This window comes from Dromaius novaehollandiae, chromosome 13 (genome assembly GCF_036370855.1).
Source record: "Dromaius novaehollandiae isolate bDroNov1 chromosome 13, bDroNov1.hap1, whole genome shotgun sequence".
In the NCBI taxonomy this organism is placed as follows: domain Eukaryota; kingdom Metazoa; phylum Chordata; class Aves; order Casuariiformes; family Dromaiidae; genus Dromaius; species Dromaius novaehollandiae.
This window is the reverse complement of record NC_088110.1, coordinates 25,130,487-25,152,505: the sequence shown is the minus strand read 5'-3', so window position 1 is coordinate 25,152,505 and position 22,019 is coordinate 25,130,487. Positions and strand designations below refer to the sequence as shown.

The 22,019-nt window shown below is 41.9% G+C and overlaps 1 protein-coding gene across 10 annotated transcripts in view; it reads right to left on the bottom strand.

Annotated features, from left to right (window-relative positions):
- The window catches only part of LOC112985566 (uncharacterized), a 120,219-nt gene extending 99,613 nt beyond the window's left edge, over positions 1-20,606 (bottom strand). For all 10 annotated transcript variants that reach the window (XR_010391497.1, XR_010391499.1, XR_010391496.1 and 7 more), the window contains exons 1-2: positions 20,534-20,606; positions 19,873-20,091 (exon numbers count right to left, since the gene is read on the bottom strand). The gene's annotated coding sequence lies outside the window, so the exon portion shown is untranslated. The remainder of the gene's footprint in view (positions 1-19,872; positions 20,092-20,533) is intronic.
- Positions 20,607-22,019: the final 1,413 nt, after the last annotated feature.

Sequence of the window (22,019 nt, the reverse complement as noted above, 5' to 3'; positions counted from 1 at the left end):
CCAAATGACTAAGTGCCTCAAACTACTCTCTTTAATGAGTAAGAGATTGAGGGAAAACTCCATCTACTACAAGTAGTGTAGATGCAACAAAACTATCCATCAATCTGCAGAAGACCCGTGAAGTTAAACACGCAGTCTTTGATTTATCTTCTCCCATCGCTGGGAGGTGATCAGCTAGAGCTAACAGTACATCCATTCCACATGTCTGAAACTGCCAGAAACTTCCCATAAAACCAGACGCACGTCGTCCCCACTGATGAGAGGATACGGAACTAGCCTGCAAGCTGTAGCCTGGAAGTCTTCCAGTACCCACAAAGCAAACTGAAATGCTGTGACACTTGAAGGGACTAACCAGAGCTGGGAGGAGTTTCTGCGATGCCTATCGCATGCAGAAAGGGGGGGGGGGGGCGGCTGATTTGTGTTGACCAATCCTTCATTTAATAGTGTCAGTATTTAGACTGATCTTGCAGCTTAACATGAGCCACTTTGCAAGCCCCGAGTCCCACATACCTCAGGATGCTAGTTTATCATTAGGGTATCTACAGATTTATTATCTCAAAGAAGAAACTATCCCAAATTTGTCACTATCTGGACTTATTTTCAATAAGAGATAGCTTAGCTGTTAAAAACAAAATACAGATTTATACAGTGAGACATGAAGGTCAGATTTCCAATTACAGAGCTAGAAACAAGATTAAGAATAACTTATAATTGCATATATTATGCTTAAAAAAATCCATCTTCAATGCCTTTTAGAATCCCTTGTGTGTTTTGCTAGCGAAAACAGCTGTGGATCAAGCCCACATATGCACTGTCTTCCATGTGACCAATTCGGACCACAAGTGTTTAAAGCTGTCCAGAAGTGACAAAGCGTGCCCTGTCCATCCCAGGCTGCTCCAGCCATTCTCATCTTTCTTTAGCAAATTCTATTTCCTCATGCACGCCCCCATTTTAAATTGAGTTCCCTGTTTGCTTTCTTAATCCAAAAAGAATGCCGCTTCCATGATTTACATCTCCTTATACCAAATTTGTTTTTTTGATTTTCAACTCCTATGAATAATAGGCATTATATTCAAGACAGATGCAATTACTTACCTTCAGTGTTCACAGTATTCCTTGATACTTTCTCCTCCTAACACAAGTTCTAAAGCAGATAATTAAAGCTACAGTACAGACTATCTCTTCCTTCCATGGATGCCTAGGACATAGCTTGAAAATAGTTCTTAGACTTGCAGTATGTCACATCAATTTCATATTTGTTCTTATTTTTGCCTGTTTATGGAAAGCAGATAAAGGTTTTAGGCATACCAAAGCATAAATAACCGAGTTGGTAACAGCAAGCTTATGCTGCTAACTTTTCCATCATCGACACCAGCTTTGTCAATTTTAGGCATTTCTGGCATCACAATATCATGCTCCAGCTGGGAGAGGAAACAGGACTTTCCACTGACTGACACTCATTGCTTGGTGCACTTCAGACATCCTTCACCTCTTACACAGGAATCACTTCAGCAAGCGCTATTTAGGCAAAATTACATTTGATGTGACCTGTATCAGAACCCAGATACAATGCAGCAAGCAGAAGACTTATTTAACGATACAGATCTGTAGGCTCTTATGCTACATCCATGCACTTTACTGCCCTATCCTTCGGTCACCAGACAACACTACCTTTGCTCACCACAGAGAGAAGAAATTAATCTCGGTTCCCCACATCTTCCAGTTTTATAACAGTAGCTATTTAAAACAGTTGAAAAGTATTTTACATTCTTTTCTTCATCTTTATCCTATCGTGGCTGCTCTGAACAGAAGATAACGTTTATTTATGCATTTAGTCATATGTACAAACTTAATCATAAGAGGCCTAGGTTAAAATCCTAGTAATGACCCTCAAAGGGCTAAAAACAGTGTGGGGGGGGGGGGGAAGGGAGGGGAGGAAAGAGGAGAAAGGGTGGATAATAAAACCTTGAATTTGATTTTACCCTGAAAAACAAGCAGCAATCCACATTAAGAGGTCAATAAGGTTGCAAAATCAAACATTTGAACTTCAGAAACTCCAAGGTTGCCTACTCTACCCCAATTTACTTTTGTCATATATGTGACACTTGTACAAGACTTCCATTTCATCCGGTTTACCACACTGGGAAAATCTTCTTTCTTAATGTATGAAGCATTATAGAATACTAGACTAGGACCCTGAAAAAAACATGTTTTATCCCTGGCTCTATCACAACCCCCTTGTAACAATTTAGTTGAAACCATACCATAGTGTATATGATGGAATGAATTAAGATTGTACCAATAAGCTCAATGTTGTGCTAAGAAATTATCCCTTTTTGAGGAAAACTGCAAATAGTTTTAAATTTCAAGCCACAAAAAAAAAAAAAAACAAAAAGATAAAGGAAACTATGGAAAAAAGCAAACTGCCTTTTGATAACTGAAATTAACCTTGGCTGTTATGTAACTATTTAAACAAAGGTGCTTCAAAACCAAGTAAAAAAAACTTCTTTCAAAAACATAACATGGGCATTGATGATTTCTATAAGTTTTTCTTTTCCTGCCATAATTTTTTCCCAACATTTGCATGATTCAATAAAATGAAGTTATGTTTGGCAAAGAGCACTTTCCACCAAAAATTGTTTTAATGCTTTTCTTGAACAGCTTTTTGTCATTTGTAAATTCAGTGGTTGATTTGACTACCTTCAAACTTTTGCAACTCTAATTCTATAGTTATGCATGCTTACCCCCCTCTGCACACCATCCTTAAAAAACACACTTATTTAACAGTATTAAATAATGCTGACTTCATTTTTACATTTCAAATTTTGCAGGAGCAGACAGGCCAGTGGTTAGAGTAAGAAGGTTTACAGAGGGAAAGGAGGATGGAAAAGAAAGAGCAGAAATGGATTAGGCGCAGAAGGAATTAAGCAGTAGGATATGGACTAGACTGGTAGAAGGAAATGCTAGTAGGCATAAACAAAGATGAGCAGCCTCTCTCATTTTCACTACCAAAGCAGTTTGTACATTTCTTCCCCAAGTGCTTTTCGCTTTCCATTGCGTTGTCCTTTGTGCCAAAACTTCCTCAAACAGATACTTAGGCCACGTCACTTTCCCTTTTCAAGGATCTTTAAGGCTCAGTACCACAATGATGAGAGCAATCAGGTGAGGGGCAACTAGGAAAAACTGCTGTTCATTACCACTTCACAAAAGAACGACAAATGTATACAGAAGTTAAATACATTAATCGCAAAAAGTCAGATATGGCAAAATTATCAGCCCCAGTTTACAGAAAAGGGCACGAGGAAGCACCCAAGATCACACAGGATGTCTCAGTGCCAGGAGTCCCGGCCTCCTAAAGCATCCTCCCATGCTCTGCTCAGATCAGCCTTTCACACACCAGATGTAAAGCTGATGAGATGGACCTACCTCACCATAAACAGATGTTTCTTTTCTCAGGTCATCAGAAGGAGGGATTGCCTTTCTCTGGTTTTAGGGACAGCATCTCACCTGCCGCCCTCCCAAACCTCTTCTCTGCAGCTGTTTGAGTGTGAACTGGCTAAAAGGAAAGCAAGCTCATCCTCTCGTAGGCTAATGGGAGACAAGGCACCATAACACAAGGCAAGAAACAGGCGATGAAAATAAATGAGAAAAGGAGAAGTACTCTGCAAGAGGCCAAGACAATATCAGATAAGTTCTCATGAGAAAGGAAAGTTATGAGTAGCTCATGGGTACAACAGCTTCAGAACTAAGCCTCAGGTCTTTCCTTCTCTCAAGGGAGAGTCCCTGCGGCATGCACAGCAGGCCCCATCCATCATTCATCTTGTGCATTTTGGAAGAAACACTGGAGTGGGATACTCCAGTCATCTCCAAACCAAAGGGTGAGGTTTGGAATTCCTGAGCAACCCAATATTAAGCCTATTTTCAATAATTTCTTTAAAAAAAAGAAATAAAAGATTATTTGGTTTCAAAGATTTCCATCTCAGCAAAGCTTTGATTCTGATATGATCAGAAATCCCAAACTTTACCTTGTCACAGAAAGATTGGAAATTTATAGCTTGCAGTAAAAATAAATAATAAATAACTAACCCAGTTATTTGTGTGCAGGAATGACTGCTTAGTTAAAAACACCCTCTCTGCTCTTCTACTCTCGCACACCCACACCCATGTTCAAGAGGCAGGCTCCTGGCTGGTATTTGAACTTAGAAAAAGGAAGCCACTTCCTCATTAAGACATACCCAACTATGGTAATAACATGGAGAGCCAAAAGTAGTAACAGATTTATTATTACCACAGTGTGGAAATAAAATGTTTTTTTTCCCCTCTGTTACTCAATCCAGTTAATTATCCATGCAAAGTAAAGTTATTCCTGGCAGCCACAGAGACAAAACTAACTTCAAAATGCTGGGGGTGGAATGGTTGTTATTCAGGAGAAGAAACTAAATAGTTCGGTAAATTAGCCCAGATAGATTCATACTGGGATTGGTCTCTAGAGATTTTAAATACCAAATGCAATGCTTTTAGGCTTATCATACCTTTTATTTAATACAAAAGGTTTGATCAGGGACTGCATCATATCCCAAAGACACTACAAAGAACTAATTTTTTCAGAGTGCCCTGAGGGTAACAGGAAAAATTACAGAAAGCTTCAAACCATTCAGCTCCCACAAGTATCTCTGCATTCTGGACTTCCACTTAAGCAACAAAGCACAACCAGTGAGGAATTTGTGGTGGTTACTGAATACTTGAACTGGTATTACAAAGCACAGCACTAAATGCTTCAATAGCCCAAGATTTTCCTGGAAAAGCAGAGTCTGATTTCTGTGATGGGAGAACCAGGCTCAGATTGCAGCATCTTCCTGATGTTATTGGCCTGGACACAGCTCAGTCTGAAAGGCCGTACACCCCATGCTTCGGAGCCATTCCAGAGATACTTTTATTTGCTCTTGAAGCTTATTTGTTCTAGCAAATGTCCCCACAGTCAGGTTTCACCTTGGGAAAACGGTACCTATGACAACAATTGGAAGGAGGAGAAATCCAGCCATACTGGGGAGGCAGACCAAGACCAACAAAAAGCACATATATGAAGGGCTGAAAGTGAGGAAAGCCACAGAAGTCATTCAAAGTATTTATTTCAACTGTCCACAGACACTGTGGTTCTATAAACAATAAATGAACGGAACACAAATGAACGCTATGGGAAAAGAAACCCCTCACATTTTTTTACTGTAGTAAAACACAGACCACCAAGAACAGTTTGACTCAAATACCCAGCACCAGTTCCCACACCAGAGCTGTTATTGTTGGCTTCAACACCCAAGCCCAACAAGAACAGTCAGAACATGCATTCTGCTAATGTTTGAATAACCCTTGCCAACAAATTGATCCCACAGCAGCAAGGCTGTAGGAGATGGTTAAAAAAAGTAAAGGAAAGACACTGTAAAAGCAGCACTCCTCTTTTAGCGTAAGTGTTCAGTGGAAGCTCTTTTTATTTCCTTATTTAAAATGGATTGTTTCTTTTTTCTCTTACGAGGCAACCCAAAAGGGCATTGGTGAACATCTGTAATTTACATGCAAGGGAGACAACTGCCAGAAAAATACAGATTCCACAGATGTTAACCCAGAGGACAGCCCAAATTAAGCAAATCTCTAAATAAGGTCTGGAAGGCACTTTCTGAAGAAAAGCAGCATTTTTCCAAAGTAGGCAGTTACAGCTGTCAACTTAACCCCAGTCCAGCAAGCAACATTCTACACTTACCTGGTTACCCTACAATAAATTCGTCACTTCTGTAGGTAAAAAGGATAAACAGATCATTGAGATAGTATGGTTACACGCCTTTAGGAACAATCCCTAGTATCTTCCGTATTTACCTTTTGTTCTCTCTTATCAGAGAGAATATTTTGAGATATTGAAATGGGCTCAACTAATAAGCCTGAAAACTGAAGCTCTCATTAATTCACAAAGCAGATTCATTGTGGCAATAAATTTAAGGCTTCTGATATGTAGGGCTAACGGCCCAGTCCAAAGCCAAGCTAACAGAGCCGCACTGTTCCAAGGGCTTGAGCTCATATTTCTACATATCATATTCTATAACTGCTATCCCAGAAGCACCTTAGGTATCTCCTGCACAGTAGGGTTATAGTCTACACCTACAAATCAATTTCATCATCATTCCCCAAACTGCTGAGGAAGCAAATTTGCACAAAACATGAATGGAATTTGTAATTTTATTCTCATATGAACATTTCTCCAAGAAATAGATATAGCTTCCTCCTCCAGAAATGGGCCGCAGCATCAAGGACAATACTGACTTTTGATCATTCTTTTCAGGTACCTTAATTCTTCTCACTCCTCATCATACATTCACTTGTTTGTTACATTAACTCATGGGATGTATGCATGTACACAAAGCCACAAATGCAATGAAAACAGAACATAATGAATGATAAGAAATACAGTAATTTATTTTAATAGCTTTGTCTCAGTATTACCTCTTTCCTCAAGCCACTTCATCCTTTCAGTCCTTTATAGATGCCTAATATTAAATGGGACTCTGTATCTTTAATTGTTGAAGTGATTTTTCCATCTCGCACAAGTAATCCCTCTCCATAGTACAGTCTTTTTAAGTTATAAATAAAACACCCAACTATTTTCTTTTTCCCACAGATGAGAACATTAAAACATTGACATTTTAATCTGTTCTATACAAGAGTGAGTTGTGTCAGCACACTGCTTCCAGCTACAACAACAGAAAAACCCAAGTTTAATTAAAGACAGAGTGGAGAAGCTGCATTGTGGTGTCTGAGCCACAAAGATGCATTGTATGATCTCTTGCTCACTCACCATCTTTGAGCTCAGCTTCCTCTTTGGATGACTGTTTGGCAGACAAAAGATGATTGAGAAGAGAGGGGAGGGAGGACAAGAAACAAATGTCTTTTCAGATGGGAAATCAGAAAGGTAAGACCATGTATCTGAGATTCATGAGCATTATAAAGTTTACCCAGAAAACAGTAAAAGCATGACACAAACATTCCTAATGCAAAGACATACCAGAAGTCAAACACTTCCACATCAGCCCTGCAATCCAAAGCTAGGGCTTGCACTGACCAGTTTGAGAGGTTTAATGATGTGAACTAATATCCATCTCTGTTTGACAAGCTAATTTCACCAGCAACTATGGAATGCTTAGCATCAGTTTTCTAAAGGCAAAATGCTCCATTTTTAAGGATAGTATAAAACCTTGTGTTTCCACTTCCAAGTAAGCAGCAGAACAAGAGACATACAGTCTACAAGGTAGCATCTAATGCTTCTGGTAGAAATCCTTGAGCCATTCATCAGCAGGACTGCTAGAAAAGAGCCCAGCGAGACTGCCTCATCCCATGATGGAGGAAGATGAAGTCTACAGGGAACAGAAGGGAGAGGGAGAAAAATTAAAGGAGACTGCTCAGTTACATCTGCAGTTCCCTTCCCTTACTCCTGCCCATAAATCAAAAAAATTGGAGGTTCTCAAATCTCAGGTTATTCTTATCAGCATTTCCTCCCTTCTCTCCTGCCAGCAGCACCAGCTGGCATGCCTCCAGCATCCTGCCACTGTCAGGCCCCTGCTGCCCTGGTTTCACAGCTTTAAAGAAAGGCAATATGCAAGGAGAGGCTGAGAGAACCGGCTCTGTTCAGCCTGAAGAGAAGGCTAAGGGGCAATCTAGCCGTTGTCTTCAGCTACCTAATGGACAATTACACGGAAGAGTGAGCCAGACTTCAGAGCTGCTCAGAGAAAGGACAAAAGGCAACAGAAAAAAGTTACAGACAAGGAAATTCTAACTAGATAAAAGGAAAAATTCTTCACAGAATTTGGTAACAAACAAACCCAAGAAACTTACTGGCCACACAATACTTCAAACCTTTGGAAATTAAAATCAAAACACAGTATCCAAGAGCTATATTTGGTAGCTTCTTTAGACTTGCATCTGGAATGTCCCAGTAGCTATCAAGCTGAATGAGAATTGCTCCTTCCAAACTGCAGATGCATTCAGTCACTCTACAGCTTTTCCTTGCTCAGTCGGAAAGTCACTAACACTAGCCATTTACTATGGGTTTATTGAGTTACCCAGAGGTGCTATTACATATTATTTAATAACGTACATGTAAAAAACACTACAAACAGGAATATCAAGAAAGCAAGACAGTTTTTTTTCCTGCACTGTACAAGTGAGACTCCTCATTTCTAATGATTTAATTTTGCTAGCATTTTCACATCCAAATTCCCTCTCCAAGGAACTAAGGTTACCTCTTAGTAGCACGCCAATTTTTTTTTCCTATTTCAGTTTGCAACACCCACAGTCACTGGCTGAAGCAGCAGTGTCTTGAGAATATTCACAGAATAGCTGAGGTTGGCAGGGACCTCTGGAGATGACCCGGTCCAACTCCTCGGCTCAAGCAGGGTCAGCTAGAGCAGGCTGCCCAGCACCATGTCCAGATGGCTTTTGGATATCTCCAAGGATGGAGACCCCACAACCTCTCTGGGCAACCTGCTTCAGTGCTCAGTTGCTGCTAGTATCTGACCCTGCTCTCTCAAAACTTATTTCAGTTCCAAGGTGAAAAGACAACAGTTAGCCCAAACTAGTGTCCTTAAATGAGAAGATAAGGAGAAGTGAGTAAGAAGAGTTTTGTAAAGCAGCAACAAAATGGAAAGTAGAAATGAAACTGAAAAACAAGCAAAAATGGGAGAAAGCATAGAAACACTGTTCTTTAACAGGACTATAAGGATCAGCATTTACTAGTGTTTGCAGAACTCCATGCCAGTCTAATCTCAGTTTAATGAGGCTATGATTATGTATTCTAAAAATAAACTGAAAGTGTAACATATATAACTTACTGTATCATAAGCCACAGGCAGTCATAATTTATCTTCTAAACTTGCAAAGGAAACTTTTCAACTGGCAGGCTGAGCAAACAGAAATACAGAGAAAGATGTAAAGAGCAAAAAAATTTGATTTGCCTAAAAAAGTTTATGGGTAGGTGTATCAAATTGTTTCCTGCCCCCTCTTTCACACAGAATAAGAAATACCTTTACATCAAGTAATATGAAAAAGCATTCAAATTCTCGGCCAGCTTCTCAAAAAGAAAAAAAATCTAGCTCTCATTAAGACACTCATAGGATAGCCAAATTTTCATATTAACTGAGCATGCTAGATTAATGTTGTTTGCAAGAATTCTTTGAAAATCTGGCCCAGTTATATACTGAGACTTTGAAGATACAGCCACATGTACTGCCTTCCTGCCGAACAGAAATGTATCTCCTGTTTGCACATGTACCAGCTTCCAAGAGGAAAAAAAATGGCACCTCCACCTGAGCTATTGCACCTGATACAAAAAGCAGGTATCAAGTCTCTGCTCTTGGGGTGCCTTCACTGAAAGTGTGGAAACTTACTTATACATATGCTTTCTTCAGTAAATGCCCATGTTTTACCGTATTTCCCTTTAAAAGCACGTCTGTAATGTGTCAGCTTCATAACTTTTCCTATGCAAAACTACTAGATTTGAAATTTGTGATCAGATTATGAAGAAATTTCACAAGAGTACTTTCCCGTCTGCTTCTCAAAAAGAAAAAAAAAATCCTAACAAAGTCTGATTCAAAGTCAAGACTTCAGAAGTCCTTTCAGAGAATCGAAAGCAGGATTTTCAGGCAGCTGTAGTTCATTAGATCCGCCATGGACCATGAAAGCCACTTGCCAATAGCGTTGAAAGACTATTACTCATTTCAGTCTCTCTGAAGAGGACAGCTCTCTGACAAAGCATTTGCTAAAAACACTGAGTTTGGGGCTCTGACTAGAACAGCTCAGCACACAGGCAGAAGTTCAATATTGAAAGTGAAGCTGAGTTGGGAAGGCAGATTGATGTCCCAGCTTTTCATCTTCAGAGAGTCAATCTTCCATCTAGATAAAGGGAAAAAAAATGTTTTGGCAATAGCAATAAGCTTGCCGTGTGCATGATAATCACACCATTCAACATGGCAGAAGCATCTTTCTGAGCAGCAAACTTTCAGCATCCATTTGAGTCTTGCCAGTCTCTGCAGCTGACAGCAAAAAAACTCTGGGACTAGTCAAATCAGCTGAGAATCTGTCACAATACAGCAGTGAAGTAAATCAGAAATATTAAGAAATACAAGACTAAGGAAAGCATAATGGGGGAGTTTGGAAAATACTAATGCTGCCAGTTCCATAAATTAGATTTCCACATAAATAATCACAAAAACCACAACAGATAACTAGATGGACTTGTCCCACTCAAGCATTTGGTTGGAAGATATTGCAGTTATGGATGCAGTATCAGAATTCTAACACAATGCCTTCCCCCTTAGTCTGCATGCAGTAACCTAACCTATTCTAATCATTTTTCCTCTTTTGCATTAGGTTTCCTCCTCTCTTTTAATACACATAATAGTAGTCCAGACATTTTAATACCAGACCTCTCAGTTCCAGGTAGAATTTTGCTGTGGTCAGACATCACACAGCAAGTTATGCGTCTCACACAATAGAAATATGCCTAGTGTCCAGGCCTTTACTACCTTATACCATAAACATTTGAATCACCGTCCCTGGGTACATCAAGTCACTATAGTATTCTATATGCAATAGTGGCTAGGCAGAGTTGTCAAAAATTCAGCAGATAAACTAGAAGTAAGATGAGGATTTCCTCCATGAATGTCTGTTAACCAAACAAACAGCTGCCCTCACCCCCCAAATACCCTCTAGAGATTAGTCTAAACTTTAAAGCAACACAAAAGGACTTGGCAGAAAGCACCTCCCTATTCATCTCTGTGAATCAGTAACTCACTTTGTACAGTTCATGTGGGTTCAATTTTTAAAACAACATTCTCACAGATTACCAGTCAGAGCCCAACTCATTTTTCTTCCCATTCACCTTCCTTTGGAGGAGAAAAATTTTGCAGAAGATTACAATGAAGCATGATGAATACACAGCAAATAGCATAATCTAATCAGATTACACACTAATTTCATTAGGATTCCAGAAAAGTAGGAGATTATAGTTCACAGGAGAGAGATATTGCAACGTAAGTAATATTATGCTCACAATAAAATTGACTTTTTCAATAACGTTTTGTTCTAATTTCAATATGCTCAAGTGGAAAGGGCTGCCAGCATGACCAGACAGCCAGTATTTTCAGTCTAGATAAGTGACAGTCCTAAGTTTCCTCTTTGTATAAGAAAGTACTTTTAAGAAAGGCCTTTAATAGTCTGATGTCGCAAAAACTACCTTAAATGACCCCATATACACTACTAAAGCACGACTCTCTAGTACAGGAACATGTAACAAACAGAATGATCGTTTGCTCTTATTGTACAACTGCACATCAAAGAATCCTTTCCAAGAGGATGCCAAAGAAAAGGCATTCAATAGTGAATTTTATGAGAGAAGGAGAAAAAAGCCAGGTAGTTCAACAGATTCCTGAAATCCCAGTAGTGGTCAATAAATCGACTTCTGCTTCACATTATATGAAGAGGCTGTACTTAGCAAATCACTGTGTAAGCTGCCTCAATAACAGCACTCCTGCTATCAAGTTTACTTGCAATGATTCCAACAAAGAAATTAATTTCTTAGATGACAAGAAAAGGTTAGCTAGAATGGGGAAAACACAGGAGACAAATTTCCACTAATAAAACAAATATCTGACTCTGAACTGAATTTGAAGCTATCTTCTTTCCTCTGAAAGATCTGAAACCCCTATAGCCCAAACGCTAGAGCTACTAAGAAAACATCTCACAATTCAAACAATGCACTTCTAGAAATATAAGGAAAGTATAACAAACTAGATCATTTTTCAATGTGATTCACTAAAACATCCACATGCATACTATTCCTCAGGCAAGGCCCATAACAAGAAAGTATACCTTTACCGCAGCCAAAACTGTAGACTTTAAAAAAAAAAAAAAAAGTAAACCTTACTTCAAATTACTGGTTGATTTACTCCTTCCCAATATTTTTAACACAATATAAAAAAACTGCAAGAGCTTCCCGGATTTAAAGGTGATCCTCAAGACTCAAGTAACAAAACCCACACCTTCCTAGTCACCTTACTGATTTTAGTCATCTGTTTATTCCCAAGAGACATTCAACAGGTATCAATCACCCATCTTATTTTCCAGTTCAGATACAATCTTTTCATAAATATTTCCATGAAGGGACATCATTTTACTCCTTGACACCCTTTATTCCTCTTATATTGTAACATACAACCTTTAATGATTGCTTTCACTGATTTTGAAAATCATTACACAAAAAAATGGAATATCTTCCTCTATTGCCCAAAGATTTACTCCCAGTTTCCTTAAAGCAACTCAATCAGTTTGACATTTAAGAACAATATGATTTAGATATAGGCATCAAACAGTTAGCCTCTATGCTAGATGGGTTGATTATAGCACTTTACTTGCCCGATCAATTTCTATAGATTTGGTTTAACTGTAAAAGTTTGCTGAATTTCTGTATTTCATAGCTGCAAAAATTAACTTCAAAATATCAATCAAATATAAACCAGTATAGTCCACCTAAAATAATAACCCAAAGAGATTTTTATCCTTGGCTTTTATCCCATCTTCATTCATCTAGCCACAGATGCCAAAAACAGTGACAAGGCCTTCAAGGTCAAAATCAACCATTTAATGCTGTCGATTTGGCCTGTTAAATAGAGGGACTCTAGGAAACATCATACTGATAACGGATTAATGCAAGCTGAAGTCCCACAGGAAGTCATATGACTCTGCTAGGACATTTATAAATTAAGCGAGTAGCTTGAACTAGGTCAAATGGGAAAGAGTTAAGATCTAGGTTTTGATTTCCATGGTGATTAGAAGAAAAGAGCTCGTCTGAAGAGCCGTTTGCACCATTAATGCTCATTTTTAGTATGCCTTGGAAAACACAAGATATTTGAGAGTACAGAGAGAAACAGTAACAGTATTTTTTTTTAAGAAGTAGATGACGTGACTTGAGTAACTAATCTGGTCTGTCCAACACTGATCTCAAAGTAACAGAATGCCCAGTATAGGACTCTAATTAGAAAGAATTAAAGGGGGTAATACAACATTAATGATAGAGATTGAAAAAATATATTTCTGGACTAGCTTGATCTTAATTAAAAGTTTGTTGCAAACTAATAGTAGAGATATAGCAGATTTCTGTAAAGCGGTTGCATGATGCAAAATGACATTTTGATTAAGAAACTCAAAATCAAGATGACACACACCCAGCAGGTTAGAGACTGATAGGCCTCAAAATTTAACAGTAGATGAGGCCAAACACTACATCAATGTTTCCAGCCTCCATCAATTAAAAATATCAGCACAAAAGAGAATGGGTTCTTTTATACCACCTTCAAGAGCTTGATCCTTTATTATTGAGTATTTTTGTCTCTGCCCTGTAAGAAAGCGTAAGATGATTACTGAACAAATTTAGAGATTACAGAGCGATAAAAACAAGGATCAGTGATAGAAAATGCTCTAGTTCGCCTGGTAAGCAAGAGTCAAGCAAAGATCACAGTTTTTAATATAGCTAAATGTAAGAAAATATGTCTAAGCCACACTTACACATTGGAAGCCTATCCTGAGAAGCAGGTTTTCTGAAAGGTCATTGCAGAAAAACATTTGAAAGCAGGCTTCAGGGACATACTGTGGGTAAACAGGACTATGGAGATAATTTTACTTTCAAACTTTCAAATTTCCTCTAAAGCTAAAATTACACAAGTGAGGCTTAGCTGGTAAACAGCAGACAACAGCAGGTGACAGAAAGGGTCAGGTGCCATACAGAAGGTGAGCGAGGACCTTTGCGGCGAGTCGAAGAACAGCCAGCGTAGGGGATAGAGAAGAGCGTGGGACTGGTAGGCTTCCTGCCCGCGTTCCCCCCCTCTTGTGAGTACAAACAATAATAAAGGGATATGTTTCCTTTGGGAGGTCCCAACCTCTTCCCTTTACTTCCCCCATTTCCCTCCTGTATCTGGATGCAAATTCAAATCTCTGAAAAAAACAGGAAACACGCAATTAAAGAATTTACTGTTTTTATGTGGGTCAGTGACTGACCCAGCCCCTACAGGGAAAGGAAAGAATACAGAATGGCTGAGCCGAAGGCATGGATGTATAGCTTCTCCAGGAAGGAGGCAGGACTTTGCAAATAAGCATGTGACCTTCTAATAAGCTACTGCCAATAGCATATACAGCATATTTTCTTTTTTAAGCAGACTACTGAAGTCTTTGGGCCAAGATGGAAAAACAAGCTGGAATTGTTAGTGGGAAGCTGTATGTTGTAGGAGCCAATAAACAAAGAAGGAAAACTCTTGTGTCCTTTCATACATTTCAAGCTACTGTTACTATCTTGTAATTAGTTTCTCAAGTTGTTGAACATGTACCATGTCCGGGTCCTCTGCCGTGTGTCAGCCTCTGCTCTCCACATACTAACCTTACCCCTACTCCATTATAAGGAAACACAGAGAGGAGAGGACTAATTTGGAATTACACATCATCATTCAGCTTTAGCAGGTCTAGAAACCAGACTAGAAAGTTACCAAAAGTTTAGTTGATAGAGTTAAGGAAGCCTTTTGGCTTTTCACATCTTTCCAGAACATTAAATTGAACAAAATTCAAATGTCTGATAGGTAATTAGGAAGCGATTATGATTGTATGCATCTTAACTCTAGTCATACCTCTCTGAGCAACATCCCAATATGGCAACAATATACATTCAGGCACTCCTGCAGCAGTTATGTTTCTTCCTTTTATACCTTGTCTTTCCAGATAATGGAGAGTATTAACATTTCCTTTTCCTGAAAGAAATCTTGTATCTTAAAAAGCTATGCTTAGAAGCTACTTTGGTATGGCCCAGCTAAACATTATCCCTGCTGCAGAGAAATAGAATTCCACTGCTAAGTTTTACAACTTTTCTATCTGATGCACTTACTGCTATGTTCTCATTTACCCATTATAGAGCCTACATAACACTTCTATCCCACCCGGCTGCTGACAGCCCCATGTCAGGAAATGAAGTATACCAAATGCACCCAGAGCATCCACGTCCTTGCTCTGATCATACATATGCAAAGGACCAGGGGGGCTCGCCTCAGAAAAGCTGCCTAGGATCTCTTCATGTCATAAAAATCACAGCTCTGCTATGCTCTTTCAGCTAATCCCTTCATCTTTAAATAAAGCTGTATTTAATACATCACACGCAACCGAACAACTGAAGACCTGAAACAAAGACTCAAGGAACACATGAACTGCTCGAGGACACAAAGCCATGACAAAGCTGAGAATTTACACCCATGTTCCCTAATTGCCAAACTAGAGCTTTAACACTTCTGTTGAAGCTGGTCAGATATAACTAAATCAGCTACAAATTCTGAGAACAGCACAGAGATGTGAGCTCAGCGCCCGACAACAGCCAGACCCATAGAGGGGATTCCTAATGCCCCCACATGACATCACTTGTCAGCAGCAGATGCGGCTGAACCATATTGAACAGTTCAGCTGTAATTTTAGCCCCAGTCAAACCAGGTACAACATTGCTTCAGCAGTTGTGATTAAACAATAGCTCCCATACAAGGTCTGTTAATAACACTAAGGGGAAATTTCTGCTACAAAAAGTATTACCACAACAGAACCACCAAGGAAACCTCCAAAACAAGTTTCACTGTACACAGCCAGCCTGTCTACGAGCCAGCATCCAGCTACAGTGAAGACATTTGTGGTTTTCCTATCTACCACCTGCCTGCTTCCTCCCTCCCAACATCAATATACAGCTTCAAAGTCCAAAGGGACAGTCAAACAGAGCTGGAGGGACAGGGAAGAATCAATGGCAAGACAAAACAAATAGCTTTCAAATGATTTTTGGATTCTTTAAAAATGGGGAGTTCTTATTTTTAGACTGCATACAAGTAGCTCAAGGTGCTTTTTCTTTAGTCCCCATGACAGTAGTTAAGTGAATACACCTGCCTGGCCTTGTTCCCTTCTGATGGTAAACAGAGGGCCTTGCATTTAAGTTACAACATGGAATACTTCAGAGCAGCCCTGTGCCAAAATGGCACATTTCTGAGGGATGCAAAGGTATTCAATAAAAAGCTTTTAAAGGCATATTTTTAAACTTGCAGCAGGAAAGCTTTTCTGTGTCAAGACAGTAATTCTTTTAACAGCATTGATCAAAATGTCATTCTTTTATGAGTGTACAATACCTTTTAATGGCATACAACAAGCCATTAGGGTTATACACCTCCGTACAGCAGACAGCTTACTGGAAAAACGGGAACACTGGCCAAGATACAGTCACTAGTTTTTATGCTTCTAATAAGGTACAGTTTCTTTCATTTCCCCCAGCTCCACTTCACCCTAATACTCACAAGTGAAATGATCCACAGATTACACCAAACTACTCATCATCACTTCCACCAGAGTTACTTTCACTGTAACCCACATATTTTCCACAAGAAATGTCTCTTTGTAAATGAAATGAATATTCTGGCTTTCTAAAATTGGATTCTATCACCAAGGACATGCTCACTTCTGCTTTGTTTTCCTCACCAGTTATAATACTTATCCTTAAATCAGCATTGGCTGAGGAATCAAAGGTGGTTGAATTGCACATGATGTTTTAGTTTTTAGAAACAGAAGAAACCCAAACACCTGCCCTTTTCTAACACTCAGACTCGGGGCAAAATCTTTCTACAGATCAGCCAGTTCTTTTCAAGTACACCAACCCTTCACAATTGCATTTCCTCTGCTTGAACAGAAGGCAAGCATGGACTCTCTAGGTGCATTCAGCAGCACTTTATAGCCTTATCTTAGTTAAAAATATCAACAGAAGAGGGAATGATTTCTGTGAACCCACCTTCAAGAGTTTTCACACTGAGGGTAGTGGGCTGTTTATGGAATATAGTCCTCAGTATTGGCTGAGCAATGGGTGCAGCAAAAGAACTTTATTTCACTCTCTGAAATACTTATGGATAACATCAAGATCTTCTCAGCTCTTTGGAAAGCACACCTAAGCCGCTGGTATAAGCAAAAGGAAAAACAACTCCTGATGAAACCATAAGGCAAGAATTTAAATTAAAAAAAATAAAAATAAATAAAAGGAAAAATTACTAGAGACCAAAGAAATCTGAGGCCATAAAATACAAAGCAGAAGTGGAGGTAATTACAATTAAGTTTAAGGGGCTACTTGTCTCTGATCTGGTCTCTGATCTGTTCCATTCTGTAACAGGGAAGTGACTGCTGTCCCTATGACTTCCAGTTACAAGACAGCTGCTGTAGTCTGCTCTGTCACAGCAGTCGCATCTAGAATTTAAAACCAAAGTTAAATTTTTACACAATCTTTAAACATACATAAACTCAAGTCAATCAAAACAACTTACACTACATAAGATGCCATTATCTCAGAGTACCACAAAGCCAAGTGTGTTTATATCTGCCCTGCATTCATTATTAAACACGCAGTCAAATACAAAGAGGTCTCCCCAGAGAATTACCAGGTCACTGTCAAATATCATGACTTGACTATAGGGTTCAACTCATAGTTAAGACCAAAACCAGGTCAGAATTAGACATATGCTCTAACCAGCTAAAATGAGGGGATGCACATGCACAGCTAGCATGAACCTAACTGTGCTGTGTTAACTAAGAAATGCTTCACATGCTGGCAAATGTATTAAGAGCCAGGTTGCAAAATCTCAAGTAAACTGTGAAGATGATGACTGCCACAGGAGTATAGATCTATAACACAGACTGATACTCTCTGATCGCAGCAGCGTAACAGGGATAGCAGGGCAGGAGCACAGGAACGCCAGTTACTGAGCCTCTGCCTCTCTGGCTGCGCTTGTCTGGTTGAAACAAGCACAGCTAATCATTCACTTTGGGATTTCTTATGTGTGTATTATTTTTAAGCAACATAACTTATAAAGTAAAAGACACTAGAGTAACTTCTGGAAAGCAATATAACAGAAAAATAAGTGTTCTCTCAAGCAAGCTACCTGCATTTCATAGTTGATAGGGACTGATTTCTCACTCTGGTACCAGAGAGCTCAGAGCTGCTCTTTCAGTTGTTGTGGTCAAGCGACTCAACACATTCAAGTACATGTTAATTTTTTTTAGAAACAGATCATTTACTGTTACTAGATATAGATCAATGTATATACCACACTTCGCAATGAAAACTAATTTCTTGTTCAACTACTCTAAATTAGGTGCAGTAAGCATTGCAACAGGATAGAGTAACCGTCACCCCCACGCAAAGAATCAAACCACAAAGTCCATCCTTTCGCACTTTAGAACACAACTCCTAGGCAGCCGCTCTTGTAAAGAGGCGCACTGAACTTCTCATTCTTTAACTCAAGTATTTAAAAAATGAAATTGCATCATATTTTCCATTTAGAAGTCAAAAAAGCATATGTACAACTAAGCCTTGATCCACCAAATGCTAAAGATTTATTCCTTTCTTCTCATTTCAATTCAGTTAAATGCAATGATGGTCCACAGTGGGTCTAGGAGCATTTTCTAGGCAAAATGAATATAGCTGAACATCAGTGAATTGTGTATCTGGCTTCTTGAACAATAAGTACCATTATTCCTAGAGTTTGATTCAATAAAAGCAACTCCTTATTTCTAGATCTCTTCAGTGACATAAAAAGGTCTTGAGTTAAGGAGGTCAAATAGAACTGACATGAACAGGAGCCCACACCATTTAGCGCTTCAGCTTTTAAGTTTGGAATTCCAGTTTAAACATCCAGCCCTGAAGACTTAAGAACAGGTTTGGCAGACATTTCTTAGAAACTGCCTACGTCCTTTCGATCCCACTTTGCAGTAAGAAAACCAACCACATCATGGTTCCTAACATATTTGCTGCAGAGCCTGCCTGGAGAAAAAGTGTTATTACCAGCTTGAAGCAAAAGTTAATATTGTATTGATAATGGTAGCAGCTTACCGAGATTTTTTTTCCTCCCTGTCAGCCCTCTGCCAGAGGTCCTGGCTGCCAAACCACTATTTCCTATAAATAATTTAGGAAACTTCTTGGGTAGATGTAACACCCCCGCCACCCTCTCCCCCAAGCATTAACCTGTTAAACAATCTGGCTAGTTCGAGATTTTCCCAGGTCCCTGGAAGTGCAGGTTCTTTATTCCCTGCCAAGGTATTGTGTAATGGAGTAACTACCATCACTTTCCCAAAATGGTGATGGACAGAGCAAAGGAACAGCATGGCCTGATCTCAGGTTGGGACACAGTGGGCAGCTCTCGCAAGGGCTCAGGAGAGGACCTGGTCTTCCCCCACCCCCCGGAAGAGAGGAGGAAGACAAGGGGCCAGTAAGAGAGTGCAGATCTTGTCCATGAGCTCAGCCCTTACTGCGACTGCATGAATGGAGAAGCAAAGAGATGCTGGATCAGGCTCGCAGCTCACTGCCTCCTCCTCGCCCCATCCCTCTGCTTCACTGCACCAAAGCTGCTTCCTATCGCTGCTCCCACGAAGGGCAGATATTGGGGAGAAAGGGAGGCTGCCAGAAAGAGCAGCCCCAAGTTTCACCAGCTGGGCCTCTAAGTGCAACAATACCTGCTATATTATCTGTTATCAACAGTATCAATGGTTTTCCTGGGTCATTATGTATTAATGTTTTTTTCTTATACCTGAGAACAGATTTGAGAAGTAGGCTAGGTATGTTCACTTGCCCTAATCCTTCCTGGCAGCAACACTGAAGGGCACAGGGGTGGGGCTTTTGAATTATAAAAGATATTGGTTTACATGCATTGGCAGATATATGCAGGGAAATACATTTTTTTGTTTAAAGATCGCATAAACTTTTTAAATAAGCTCTAGTGGCTGAAATGTGTTTACCTTCTCTGAAACATCAGCTGACGAGGGAGCGGCCTTCCTGTGCAAGCTGCTTCCAGCGGGGTTGAGCTACTGGTTTACGGCCAGACAATACTCACGAAACACTTTGAGATGGTGATGCCACACGAAGTTTGCACAGGTGCATTTCCAGCAGAGTACAGACAAGGACTGGGCTCCGGCGGCACCGCAGACGAGCTCTCACCTGGAGCGCGGCGCGTTTGGCTGCCGCGTTACAGACAAACAAGGCCGCCGTGAGCAGCAGGCGCTGGGGGCGGTTTGCTGCTGTCTTACACGGGGGAGGACGCGCGCTCGGGCCGCCTAACCGCGGGTCTGGCGGAGCTCCGGGGAGCGGCAGGGCTGGAGCGGGGCCCCGCACAAAGCCGCTCCCGCTGGAGGCCCCTGCCGCCCGGGGCAGCGGCGAGGCTTCGCGCCCGGAGGGACCCCCCCCCCCAGAGCGGGGCCTGCTCGTCCGGCCCAGGCCGCGACCCGCCGCGGGACGCTCCAGGGCGGCTCGGCCGCGGCGCCGACCCCCGCCAGGCCGAGGAAACCGCCCGGGCCCCGCCGCCGCCGCCGCCGCCGCCACCCCCGGCCCCGGCCCCGGCCCCGGCCCCGGCCCCGGCCCCGGCCCCGGCCCCGGCCCCGGCCCCGCCACCGCCGCGCGCACCTGCCGCGCCGCCTCGCGCCGTTCGAACGAGCCCGCCGAGCCCGCCTCCCGCTTCGTCTCCGCTATTGACGGCGCTCCCGCCCAATCCTAGAGCGAGAGGCATAAGGCCCCACCCCCCACGCTCCGGATAACCAATCAGCACTCCCTCGGGGTAGGAGCCGTGTCACGTGTGTAACCGCCTCCCTGGGCGGAAAGCCTCCCTAACCCGAAAGGCCCCACAGGCGCTGATTAACGTAAGAACTACCCAATAAGAGCTCAGCGCCGGCCCACGCTCGCCGGCGATTGGCCACGGGGAGGAAGGGGCGGGGATGACCGAACCGGCTTGGTGAACGGGGAGCGTCGGGTCGCCATGGGGACCGGAGGGCGGGCGGGCGGCGGGCGCGGCGCCCCTCTCGGCCCAGCCGGGCGCCCCGGCCTCCCCCGGCCGCAGAGCGGCAGGCTGTGCCCGCCCGCGGGTCTCCCAGCCCCTCTCAGCCGAAGGGAGCCGAGCGGTAGCACTTGTCGGCTCCAGGGCCTGAGCGCGTCGGCCGCCCACACGGGAAACCCTGCGGCGCGGCTCAGCTCCGCGGGAGCGGGGCGAACCGCTGGCTGCACTTGCCAGGTTAACAGCTTTGAATCCTGCGGTGAAACACTGAGGGGCAGAACAAAACGCGGCGCTGAAGGCCAGGCTCACGCCAGGGAAAGCTGCGCAAGCGGGTGCCAGGTTACGAGTCCGAGGCCTGCGCGCCCCCCTCCACGCGCCTCCCCTCCAGGGCCAGGCCCCGGGGCTTACAGGACCTCCCCATTCGGAGTGGGGTGCAGATACAAACCTCCGCTTTCCGGCTGACCTTCACAGCAACTTCGCTTCTGTCTCAGGCTGGGTAGGCAGCTGTCCTTCCCTGTCCCACAGCCATGGCTTTCCTCAGTGCATCTGCTATAAAGTAGTCCTTCTAGGTCCTGTATCAAATCACCTGACAAGCATTCATGTCACAAGCTATAAAACAAGTTGAAGCTATCAAGGCAGGGACCAGATTTATGACTGTTACAAACAGCTGAAGGAATTACTGCTTCCTCTAAGCAATACACAGATCTAACTAGATAGGGGAAGGCATGGGAATCCAGGAGATGAGGTTGGCCAGCTCTCCCTTCCAAGAAGGGCAGCCAGCTTTAGAAATTGACAGGTAGATGAAGATAGCAAAAACATAAGCATTAACACAGATGAGGTGAAAACCAACCTTTGGTTGTACCAAACTGAGCTGGAAAACCTGCACAATGCAAACATCTGTTTGCAAGACCACATAGACTACCCCAATTCCTGTAGGCAAAAAATGGGAGTTTATAGACAAATGCTAAATCACAGGAGACAAAGGAGCTGGAAGACTCTGTTCCAGTGCTCTTGATAAAGAAGCAGGGAATGAATCAAGCTTGCTAGAGTTGTAAAGGCATAAATAATGACAAGAGGGCTGCTGTTCCTTCAGCCATAGGCCCTTGATAGCAGGATGAAGTT